The following is a 12480-nucleotide window of genomic DNA, read 5'->3' as shown; positions in this document are numbered from 1 at the left end:
TATATAGCACCCACTCCGAGACAACCACGCTTTGATCAGGTTCCCAGAGTCTCTGATTTCTTTCTCAACCCTAATCTCAGAGAGAGATACTCTTTTCCAGAGGCTCCGGCCCTAAACAATACGTTGTCAGCAATGAATACAGCCCTATTAGCTATTGCAAAACTGTACGAAAGTTTGGATGCAAAGGTTTCCAAACAGACTTCCTGTCTTAATCAGTTACTCTCCCTGTACTCAAAAATCGCACCACAAATCAATTTATTAAGTCAGACTCAAGAGCTCTTTAGCTCAAAAGTCACCTATGCAGCCTACACGCAGACACATGAAAATAATTTGCCCTCACAAATAGAAGGGGCGCCAATCCAATCCAATTTGTCTACGATGTCGACCACTGATTTATTTCCTACCACAATCGAAAATGTCAATTCCCTTGACAGTACCACTAAGACAACGGCAGGTTCTGTCATGATACCATCCACTGGCTGTACAAATGCTCCCACGCCCGTGCTTGCCTCTATACGAGAGCCACAAGTCCATGTGGACGTTCATGCACCTGCCGTAAGCTCGAAGACAAACCAATCCACCTGTCCACTACTGCAAAAGAATATGTTTGAGGTTTTTGGCATAACTGCTGCCAAACCCACTACATTACGGTCCATCAAAAGAAGGAAAGTTCAATTCGTCAAGCCCAAGACTCCTGCCATAAAATCAACACTGAGTAAAAAACGAAAAAATCAGGAGGAATGACCAATTGATCAGTCGACCGTTTCTATTTCTGATCCTGGCTTCTCGAACCCGGATGCGGCTCTTATAGCTGTGCCGGTTGTTCCGCACAAGCCATTGGACGATCTGGTGCAGATGGTCGAATGTAATAGCAAACAGCAAGACCCTCAGCTAAAAAGTCCTGATAGAATTCTCCCAATTTCCTTAATTGCTGCTGTCACAGCCCCAGTGGAGTCTGTGTCCCAATCGCCTGATCTCCAGAATGCTCCTATGTCGAAGGAGATTCAGCTGCAAGTACAGAAATCCATTGACTTATACTTGAAATCCCTGCCAAAAAAAAAGTCCTCCCAGTTTTTAACTCGGGAGTCCTGCGACGCCGTACCCTTTATATCTGTGGATGATCAGACCAAGATCCACCCCTTACAATCTGACATCAGACGGGCTCCACAGTCTAATGGCCAATCGGAACAGAGCCTAGATGCCCATAATGCCCTGCCAAGAGAAGCAAGCTTCCCGATAAACACGGAGGAACAAATTAGAGCCTCAGTAGAGGCATACTTGAAGCGTAATGCCAATCCTAATCCTCAGATAAACGTTTTACATCAGCCTCAAGCCTCTAGTTCCACTCCTGTCCCTATTTTCAATCAAACTTCAGTTTCTCGACAGGAGCTACGAGATGAGATCAAAGCCTCTATTGAAGCTTATATTCATCAATCAAAGGAGATGAATTCATCTGAATTGGCAGAAAAAGGGTTTCCTTCGCTTAAACCCCTTATACAGGGACCAAAGGCGATTGTTGCCATCGACCAAGACAGAAGAGCCCGTTCTCCAGCCAGACCATCAATGCTGTCGAGAGATCGAACGGCGCAGACCAAACCGAAACAAGACCTAACTTATCATCATTTTATAATAAAATGTCGAGACGCCCCATTTAAACCCTATGATCTGAATCGGTCGAGTATTCTTAACATCTGTGCAGAAATTCCAGCCCTCTCAGCTATCCTATCACTGGATATTGAACAGATCGAGTTTATAAATCATGCGGACCTGTCTGTTGCCCGCCTGTACATTCGATCTCGATTGGTAGCTGAGACCTTGTGGCAGGCCAGAATGGCATTATTTGACCTGGGGTTCATATTATCTCAAGAAACAATGCCTGGTCCTATTACACTACAGGGCCACATGTCACGTATATTCACATCATCCTCTAATGGCTCTTCGCAACAAGATGTGATGAATCAAACAAGACAAGCATAACTATGCCATGAAATGAAGCTTCTAACTTTAATCTCGTGGAATACACGAGGTCATAGCCATTTGAATTCTATACCAAGCAAGGATTTATGTGATAGTGATATTGTTGCCCTTCAGGAGACGTGGCTTGTCCGGTCCCCGATTTGGGACTCGCATGCTATCCATTTCACCCCCGCAGAAAAAGGCGCCCACGGCAGACCTAAAGGAGGGCTCATATTAGCAGTAAAAAAAACCTGTGGACTAGAGGCAACCATGTGCAAGGTTCCCTCTGGCTCATTCCAGGTAGTAAAGCTATGTAATACCCGCCACAGAATAGCAATTGTTAATATCTATTGGTGTAGTAACACATTAACCTCTGAAGAATTTTTCCAGCAACTTATAGAAATTTTAGATGGATTGGCAACTGGAAAGGCCTTAACACATATTCTTATACTGGGCGATCTCAATCTACATCTTATTTCAAAAGGGCTTTTGCCCTTATCGGGAGATGAAATCAAATGGTCATCTATTATGGCCGAACGCAACTTTGTGAGGTTAAATGGAAATGTGAGGGGTGACTGCCCCGCCCAGCCAACCTGGCAAAGAGGTGCCCAATATGCTATAATTGATTACATCTATATTAATGCTAAAAATTTTAATTCAGTTCAAAAGTTTGAAGTTCTTAACACACATTTAAGTGATCATCATAAACTTAAACTGTCATTACAGATTGCCCATGCTCAAGCAACACAATGGTTTAACACATATGTAAGTGGGGCTGTCGTGAATAATGGGAGAAATAGATTGTCTTGGGACAAAAAAAAATTGAGAATTCTTAATTGCCACCTTGAGACCATGTACCGGAGTAATCTTGTAGTTAAAGATTACACGGCTGCCATGCAGATATTCACTCAAATTATTCCAAGCCATGGGCAACATGAACAGCGGCACACTCATGCCCATGATTTGGAAATACGCTATCGTAAATCTGATCTGAGACGAGAAATCCGACATTTGCGGAACTTACAAAAAATAAATATGGCTGAAGAAATAAGAACAGCCAAACGAAAGTATAAAAAATGGCTCCAAGTCAAAAGAGCCAAGTTGTACGAACTGGAGGGGAAAACAATGCTCAAACAATTAATTACAAAATCTACAGCTGGCATCTGGGCCCTACTCAATCGTACATCTGACATTTCCCTACATGCAGCCCAAATAAACTCAATCTCATCCGAGACATGGCAGTCGTACTTTCAGAAACTGTATCTTTCCCCTTTTCCTGACATCCAACTAAATCTCTGTTTGTCAGTGGTAACAAAAGAACTCACCTTTGATATTGACGACATCAAATCATGCATCTTGAAATTGAGCTCGTCCCGGGCAGTAGGCCCAGATGGGCTGCATAACACTATGTTAAAAAAGCACATTGACGAATGGGCAGGTATCCTTCATCGTATTTTCAATCAGGTGTCGAATTCTGGTGTCATTCCTGAAACCTGGAAAAAATCTATCATTCTCCCAATTTACAAAAAGGGTAATCATGAGAATCCTAAATCATATAGGCCAATTGCACTATTAGATTGTCCTGGCAAATTATTTGCCAGATTACTCTTGAAACAATTTACCATATGGCTAGAGAATAGCAATTTACGAGATCCATTCCAAACGGGGTTTTTGCAAGGGATAGGCACCGGCATAAACATCATCACCTCATCAAGTCTTATCCAACGAGCCTACCAAAGAAAACAGCCCCTGTACCTTGCCTTTATCGACTTTCAAGTGGCATTTGATGCGGTGCCAAGAGAGCTCTTGTACAAAAAATTGTTTGATGTTAACTGTCCATGGTACATCTTGAAATGGATAATCCAACTATATACCAACACCACAATTCAAGTGAAACTCACCAATGATGGCCTCTTAACACCACCAATTGTCACAGCTAGAGGCCTGAAGCAGGGCTGTTTACTAGCTTCAGCCCTGTTTAATTTCTTTGTCTCCGACATTCACCAAAGTTTCAATAAAATAATATCGGATTCTCCTAGACTCATGGGAGTTCAGATTCAATGGCTACTCTATGCTGATGATATGGTCCTAATGTCACATACTCCCAAAGGCTTACGTCAACTACTAGGTTCATTAGACGTCTATACAAAAGCAAATGGCATAACAATTAACATTGCTAAGACAAATGTCGTCCATTTTGGCACCAAGAGGCAAAGCACATCTCAGCTATATTGGCCCCTTCAAAAAAGTAAGATCATTGTTACTAATAACTATGTGTATTTAGGTATGGTCATTTCCAATCTATGTGCCCCTAATCAGTATAATAAAAAAGGGCTTCATAAACTGCAAATGTGTATCTCACAAGCCAAAGTCATTAAGGCGAGATACTGTAAATTCTCTCTTTTACCGATCCTCACGTACTTCAAACAAAAAGTGGTTCCAGTCATTTTATATGGCGCCGAGACCCGCTGCATTATGACATACACCTACTGGGCCATCAGGGAGGGCCGGTTTTGGAGACAAATTTTACATTTACCAACCTCACAACCTTTGCCACTTGTAAGATATGAGTTGGGGTTAATCTCACTATATGCAATCTATAAGTGGAATTTATGTGCCTTATACCGCAAATGCCTCCTAAATCAAGCCACAACAGGGATAACCAATATCATATCCATCTACCTACTAAGATCTATGGACACCTTTCCGAAAGCATGGCGGCAAAAAATCCAATCTATTCTAGAAAAAGCACAGATAGATTCAGCCTTATTACTAGAGAATCCAGACAAAGCGAAATCAAAAATTTGGGAGGCCGACTGGATTCACACACGTCTAGCCAGTACTAACTATAAAAACTTTGAGGTTTTTCCATTTGAACTTAAAAGTTATAATACAGTGGCTGACTACCTGGCGAGGTCTCCCAACTCGAGTCACCATAATGGTTTCTTGAGATTTAGGCTAAATTTATGGTTGACCAACGAAGTGTTGAATCGCAGGGACAATATCAACAGCAATTTGCCCTGCCGATTTTGTGAACAACATCCAGAAACGCTTCAGCATCTATGCACTGAATGTGATAGACTAGTATCAATTCGCTGTACTCATTTTAAACCCCTATTTTTGGCCCAAGAGATCCTGACCCCAAAGCACTTATGGGTCTTATTACTCCACACCAACAGAAAGGCCGTCAGATATGCTGTGGTAAATTACCTGTATCAACTCAAAATACCAATGTATGCAAAGCCAAAAGTTCATGGCAATGTTTAAGCACATTGTATAATATTCCTGATCTCTTTTTTTATGTGTATCCTGTATATATACTGTATTTATATTTATATAGTAAACTGTTGTGAATTTGTACATACATGTTTTATCATTTGCTTTTAAAGTTGAAAGGTCTCGATTGATCGCGACCAAATCAACTACTAATAAAAAAAATTTAAAAAAAGACCGAAAAAAAAGGTACGTGGTGGACATGGTTGGCTTGGTACGGCAATGGCTTCTATGAATTTTGAGAAAAACAATACTCCGCTACATTCCCTCGACTCTTGCAGTTAGGAAATCACACATTTTTAGTAGTGTCCAAGCCACCAAGGAAAACGGGGAACCTCATGCATTTACGAACAGAGGGCACCCGTGGGAATCCGCAGAGGTCTGACTTGTGCAAATCGCCCCAGAATGTATTACCCAGAAACCCTGGCAAAGTCTGAAATGTGGCGAAAAACCCCCTAATTTTCGCACATTTCACTCGGCTCACACACCAAAACACACCGCCAACAACACATGGCCTACCTTCCCGCATTTCCACACGTGTCCTGATGAAAACGGTACCTCACATGTGTGGGTGCACCTACTTCGGCGCAAAGGGGAAAGCCTAAAACACGGCTAACCCTAAGTCTTTTCCGACAGCTGAATTTTAGGATTTTTTTCAGAAGGGCACACCATACAAATATGGGCCTAGGGTGTCGAAGCCACCAAGGAAAACAGGGAACCCCATGCATTTCCGATAAAAGGACACCCGTGGGAATCCGCAGAAGTCTGACTTGCGCAAATCGGCCCAGAATGTATTACCCGGAAACCCTGTCTGAAATGTGGTGAAATACCCCAATTTCCGCACATTTCACTCGGCTCACCCACCGAAACACGCTGCCAACACCACATGGGCTACCTTCCCGCATTCCCACACGTGTCCCGATAAAAACGGTACCTCACATGTGTGAGTGCACCTACTTGGGCACAAAGGGGAAAGCCTAAAACATGGCTAACCCCAAGTCTTTTCCGACAGCTGAATTTCAGGATTTTTTCAGAAGGGAACAACATACAGATATGTGGCTAGGATGTTGAAGCCAGCAAGAAAAACAGGGAACCCCATGCATTTCCCAAAAGAGGACACCCGTGGGAATCCACAGAGGTCTGACTTGCGCAAATCGCCCCAGAATGTATTATCCAGAACCCCCGGCAAAGTCCAAATTTGAGGGGGAAAAACACAATTTCCATACATTTTACTCTGGTCACCCACCGAAACACGCCGCCAACAACACATGTCCTACCTTCCTGCATTCCCACAGGGGTCCCAATGAGAGGCAGACCTCTCATGCGCGGGTGTCGTTCCTGAGTGACAATGGATACATCATTCGTACAGTAACTTCTCTTTAGTGCGCTTAGGAAACAGTAAAGTACTGTCAGTAAGCCATTTCACATGCACCTTTACTCACCCTTCTCATATATACCAGTCACAATGCAGTTGGACAGGCAAGTTGGTATTTAGCACAAGGACAAACCTCCTTGTGTAGCACAAGAAGATCGTCCTTGTGAGCAGTGATGCCACGACAATGCACCCACCGGATCACTGGCTTTCGTACCCCTTTTGTGTATACAGTCAGTAGGCATCCATTTCAGCAGTCTCACTTCTACCAAATCACTTGCGCCAGAGCAAGCGTATCTACACCTGACCGTATCTACACTCTTATACTATGTGGACATTGGCACACAATGCAACCATGTCTCTAGCAATATCTTGTACATCACTTGCCAGCAATTGCATAGCAACTGTGTCTGCATTCAAACTTTATGTGCCTGCAATCGTATGTGAACACTGATAGCAAGTGCATATTAGCTCACTTGGCTACCTGCCCTACAGGCTCTATCTTCCACACCAACTTCGAGTATGCCCTAGCAACTCTGTTGAAACATTCATATGTTCAACCGTACCCACACAAAATACACACCCTGCAACATGGCAATAATTTCTGAAGTGCTGGTAAAGTGCATTCAAAGAAATGACATCTGCATTTTCTACGTAGCTTTACCTCATTCACACACCAGTCGTATCCAATTAATTCCTGCAGAAGACATGTCACTTATACCACACATAACATTACTTGCAGTAAAACAATAATCAAGGCAGTATGTTACGAGGTACGCAAGACACTGCCGCCATACAGTTGGTGTCCAAGTACCGCTTTCATGACACTTAGACCTCAAGGGAGGGAGCCAAAGTGGCGTGTACTATTTTCAAAAGACACCCCTTGAGTGGAGGGAACATGAATGGTGTTCCAGTCTTCCCCAACGCACCCCTCGAGTAGAGGGATCGGGACTAGCGTTTCTTTGCATGCCAAACTTTAGGTGGAAGGAGCCGGAATCTGGTTCCTTTCCAATGTACGCCGGAAGCGGAGGGGGCTTCTTTTATGGTTTTTTCTGTGGCAATCCCAAACAGGAGCAAGCTGCACTAGCGTGCCTTGCCAAGACAGCCCAAAGGGTAGTGACCCAGAGTGCTCTTCCCTTCTTCTCCATGGCCCGCCTCAAGTGGAGGGGGTGGAGTGGCATTCCTTTCCAAGGTGCGCCTGAAGTGGAAGGAGCCTAAATTGCGTTGCTTTGCAAGGCACACCTCGTGCAGAGGGAGCTAGACTGACGGTTCCTTCTGAAGCCGACCTGAAGTGAAAGGTACCGGGGTGGTGTCCCTTACCAAGCCAGGTCTCAAGTGGAGGGAGCAGGACTAGCAGTGCTTGCCAAAGCACACTCAACCAGAGTGGTGTTTCCTTCTTCTCCATGGCACGCCTCAAGTGGTGGGAGCTGGAGTGGCATTACTTTCCAAGGTGCGCCTGAAGTGGAAGGAGCCTAAATTGCGTTACTTTGCAAGTCACACCTCGCGCAGAGGGAGCTAGACTGACTTTTCCTTATGAGGCAGGCCTGAAGTGAAAGGTACCGGGGTGATGTCCCTTTTCCAGGCAGACCTCAAGTGGAGGGAGCATGACTAGCATTGCTTGCCAAAGCACACCAAAGGGGAATGACCCGCAATGGAGTTCCTTTCTTGTGCATGGCACGACTCGAGTGGAGGAATACATAATGATTATTATTTCGCAGGTATGCCTCCAATGGAAGGAGCCCGATTTGCATTCCTTTGCAAGTCACGCCTTGAGCTGAGGGATCTAGACTGATGTTTATTTCGTAGGCATGCCTCAAGGGAAAGCTACGGCTGTGGTGTGCTTTTCCAAGGCAGGCCTAAAGTGGAGGAAGCAGGACTAGCAATGCTTGTGAAGGCACGCTAAACCAATTCAAGTGAGTTGACATCCTGTTGTATTTTCATTGAAGGTACACCTCCAGTGCAGGGAGCAGGAGTGCTATTCCTTTATGAGACATGCACGAATTCAGAGGTTAAGGGTCCCTTTCAAGGAATGATGGGCATTTTCGGAAATCAGTCGATCTCCCAATATTTTTCCTTTGTATGATACAAAAGGAAGCAAGTGTAACGCTCACCTGATTCCCGCAGAGGCGCCGGTCTTGACTGGGTGAATGCCGTATCTTCAAAGGTTATGTGTAACACACGGTTGACTCTTTGGGCTGGACCTCTGTGCACTGTATGTCTGACTCGAAGAGTAAGATGTCTTAGGTAAGTGAACGCCGAGCTCTCCATCTGCCTCGGGGCAGGGTGCCGTAACCAGTTTCTTCACTGGATAAGGGTGCAGGCCTCTTGACCTCAGAGGACTGCTGTCCGTCGTTAACTGCACGAACGGTAAGTTCTGGGCACTTCAAATGTCTTAAAAGTCTTTTGTAATGATATCTCTTGTTTTGCAGGGTTCCGGCGATGGCGGATGGCGGGCTGATGAGAGTTGAGGATCGAACCCGCGTGAGGAATAGAAGCGCCTGGAAGCACGTAAGTAAGCGCTTGTAGCCTGCTTCACGATGCGCACTAACTGTCCCTTTTATCTTGCAGGTACAAGTTCGGAGCTTTAGAGAAGCTGAAGGGTGCTGGAATACCCACTGGATTCGGCGTGGGAAGGAGTAATGGCACGTGAGTAATAAAGTTGCCCAATGTCTTTAAACGCACCTTCTTTTGTCTTTCAGATGCGGGATGCAGCGCCGAAGGCCTCCGGAGCGTGCGAAGAGCTGGTAAGCTTTTGTCTTTCAGATGCCGGAATGCAGTGCGAAGACCTCCGGAGCATGCGAAGAGTAGGTAAGCCTTTGTCTTTCAGATGCCGGAATGCAGCGCGAGGCGTTGGTGACAGCCGATGGACCAGGTAAGAGATGCGCTGCCACTGAAGACCGTAGTGCTAACCTGTTCTTTCTTTGTCTTTACAGGTGCTGCTGAAGACTGGATTCCAGGATGGTAAGCCTTTGTTCCCTTAGGCCCAGGATCAGAAGCAGAAGACACGATGAGCGTTCTGCTGCAGAGAATGCAGAATAACACAAAGCAAGATTCATCCATCGGGTGTGGTTTAAATAGCCTCCTGTAGTGCTTAGGTGTCTCCTTCCACAGCCACGCCTAGGTAAGAAAAGAGTTCCTGCTTTCCAGAAGAGTTCCAGTATTCTGAACCTAGGGAGTGGCTCCTGCCCCACCCAACAGGAAAAGTAGTCCCAAACAGAAGAGGATCAGGGGTTCAACTGGCAGGTAAGTAAGCAGCATGGTCTGCTGCAGGTAAGTCCACCCAAGCATTATGAGCCCGGCGCTTCCAGCGCTGGGACTGGGCATCTATATGAGCCTGGTGCCACTGGCGCCAGGACAGGGTCCAAAAGGTCCCAATTGGGACTGGCTGGCACTCGGAACTGGGGTTATGGGTCTGCTTCCAAGGGAGTCGGGCAAGTCCTGATCTTTTGGAAGCAGAGATCATGACAGCACCCCCCCTCAAGGCCCCTCCCAAACCGGGCTTCTCCGGGGGTTTGGGCTTGTTAGGAAATGTTCGATTAAATCTTTTGATTGGACGAGGCGCGTGGACATATTCTGCAGGTTCCCAGGATCTTTCTAGGGGACCGTAGCCTTTCCAGTCAATCAGGTAAAATAGTTTAGATTTGGAGATCTTGGAATCCAGGATGCTTTTGACTTCAAACTCGAGTTCTCCATCAACTAGAATAGGTTTTGGAGATGTAGTTAGTCGGGTTTGAGGTTGCACGGGTTTTAATAGAGAGACGTGGAAGACCGGATGTATCTTCATGTGAGGGGGCAAGTCCAACTTGACCGCTACTGGATTTACTATGGTGGTGATGGAATAGGGACCAAGGTATCTTGGGTTGAATGTGCGTGGTCCTTTTAGAGGTAGATATTTGGTGGATAACCAGACTTGATCTCCTACTTGATATTGGGGGGCTTCCTTCCGATGTTGGTCTGCTCCTTTCTTGTATTGTTCTTTAGCCCTTTGAAGGTGAGAAACGGCTTCCTTAAAGGCTTGGGTGATTGTAGAATGCAGGTGGTCTACTGCTGGTGTTCCAAGATCTTGGAGTGGATCCAACTCCGAGGTTCGAGGGTGACTACCGTATAAAAGAAAAAACGGGGTCTTCCCAGTTCCCGAGTGGACAGAGTTATTGTAGGCATATTCGGCTATCCAAAGGATATCTTTCCAAGTTTTTTCAGTTTGTTGTAGCATGCAGCGCAAATACTGTTCCAGAGTTTGATTGGTCCTCTCGGTTTGTCCGTCGGTTTGAGGGTGGTGGCTGGTCGAAAGTCTCACATCAATTTGAGCCGACCGACAGCAACTTCGCCAAAAATGAGAAATAAATTGACTACCTCGATCCGAAATTAGAACTGAAGGAAAACCGTGCAGTCGGACGATGTTTTCGAGAAATTCTCGGGCCAGAGTTGCTGCTGTTGGTAAGCCTTTGAGTGGAATGAAATGCGCCATCTTGGAGAATAGGTCCACGATTACTAGGATCGTATTGTATCCGGAGCATGGAGGTAGATCGGTGATGAAGTCCATAGAAAGCGTATGCCAAGGGCGAGGCGGGATGTCAATAGGGCGTAAGAGGCCGGCTGGTTTTTCCTTTTGACTCTTGTTTTGGGCGCATACTCCACAGGACATTATAAAGTCTCTGATATCTTTTTTCCAAGACGGCCACCAGAAGTAGCGCTTGATCTTTTCCGAGGTCTTGGTCATACCGGGATGTCCTTCCATTAAAGAATCGTGATAACAAGAGATTACCTTTTTCTGTAAATCTGTGCTGGGCAGGTATAACCGTTCTTGGAAATATAATAGGTTGTCCTTCACCGTAAAGTCCTTTCCCTGCAGATGCCAATTCTGTATGTCTGCTGGAGTTACCAGTAGCCTGGCTTTATCCTTAACTTCCTCTATGGATTGTGTGGCGATTACACCTAGAATTCTTTGTTCGGGAATGATAGGTACAGGTTTAGGATTGATCAAATGTTCTTCCACTCCCATCCGAGAAAGGGCATCAGCTTTACCGTTTTTTGTACCAGGTCGATAGGTAATTATGAAGTCAAACTCGGCAAAGAAAAGTGCCCAACGGAGTTGCCTAGAGGATTGAGCTTTTGCGGTTTTCAAATATTGCAGGTTTCGGTGATCTGTAATCACAGTAACGGTGTGTCGGGCCCCCAGAAGATAATGCCGCCAAGCCTTAAAGGCGGACTTGATAGCTAGAAGTTCCTTATCAGTAATAGTGTAATTGATTTCAGGAGGCGAGAATTTGCGGGACCAAAATGCCACGGGATGCAACTGATTGGTTACTGGGTCCTTTTGTGATAGAACTGCCCCCATGGCAAGGCTCGAAGCATCAGTTTCAACGATGTAGGGGAGTTCTGGGCGAGGATGTTTTAAGATCGGTGCAGAGATAAATCTAGTCTTCAAATTCTGGAAAGCTTGTTCCGCCTCGGTAGACCATTCAAAACGTTTGTTTTTCTTTAACAAGGCGGTGATGGGCTGGACTATTCGAGAGAATTCGGGGATAAACCTGCGGTAAAAGTTAGCGAAGCCTAACATGCTTTGAACACCTTTTACGGAGGATGGCGATGGCCATTTGAGAATTGCATCGACCTTCTTTGAATCCATACGCACTCAGCTAGGTGATAATATGAATCCCAAGAATTCAACTTCAGTCACGTTGAAAACACATTTTTCCAACTTAGCGAAAAGTTTGTGTTGACGCAATCTCTCGAGGACCATTTTCACGTGTTTCCGATGTTCAGTTTCCGATGAAGAATAAACGAGGATGTCGTCAATGTAAACAACAACACACACATCTATGAGCTCTCTGAGGACATCGTTCATAAAATATTAAAAGGCGGCCGGGGCATTGCAA

Source organism: Ambystoma mexicanum, chromosome 13, assembly GCF_040938575.1.
Source record: "Ambystoma mexicanum isolate Mex_15411 chromosome 13, UKY_AmexF1_1, whole genome shotgun sequence".
Lineage (NCBI taxonomy): Eukaryota > Metazoa > Chordata > Amphibia > Caudata > Ambystomatidae > Ambystoma > Ambystoma mexicanum.
Note: the sequence above shows the minus strand (reverse complement) of the source record.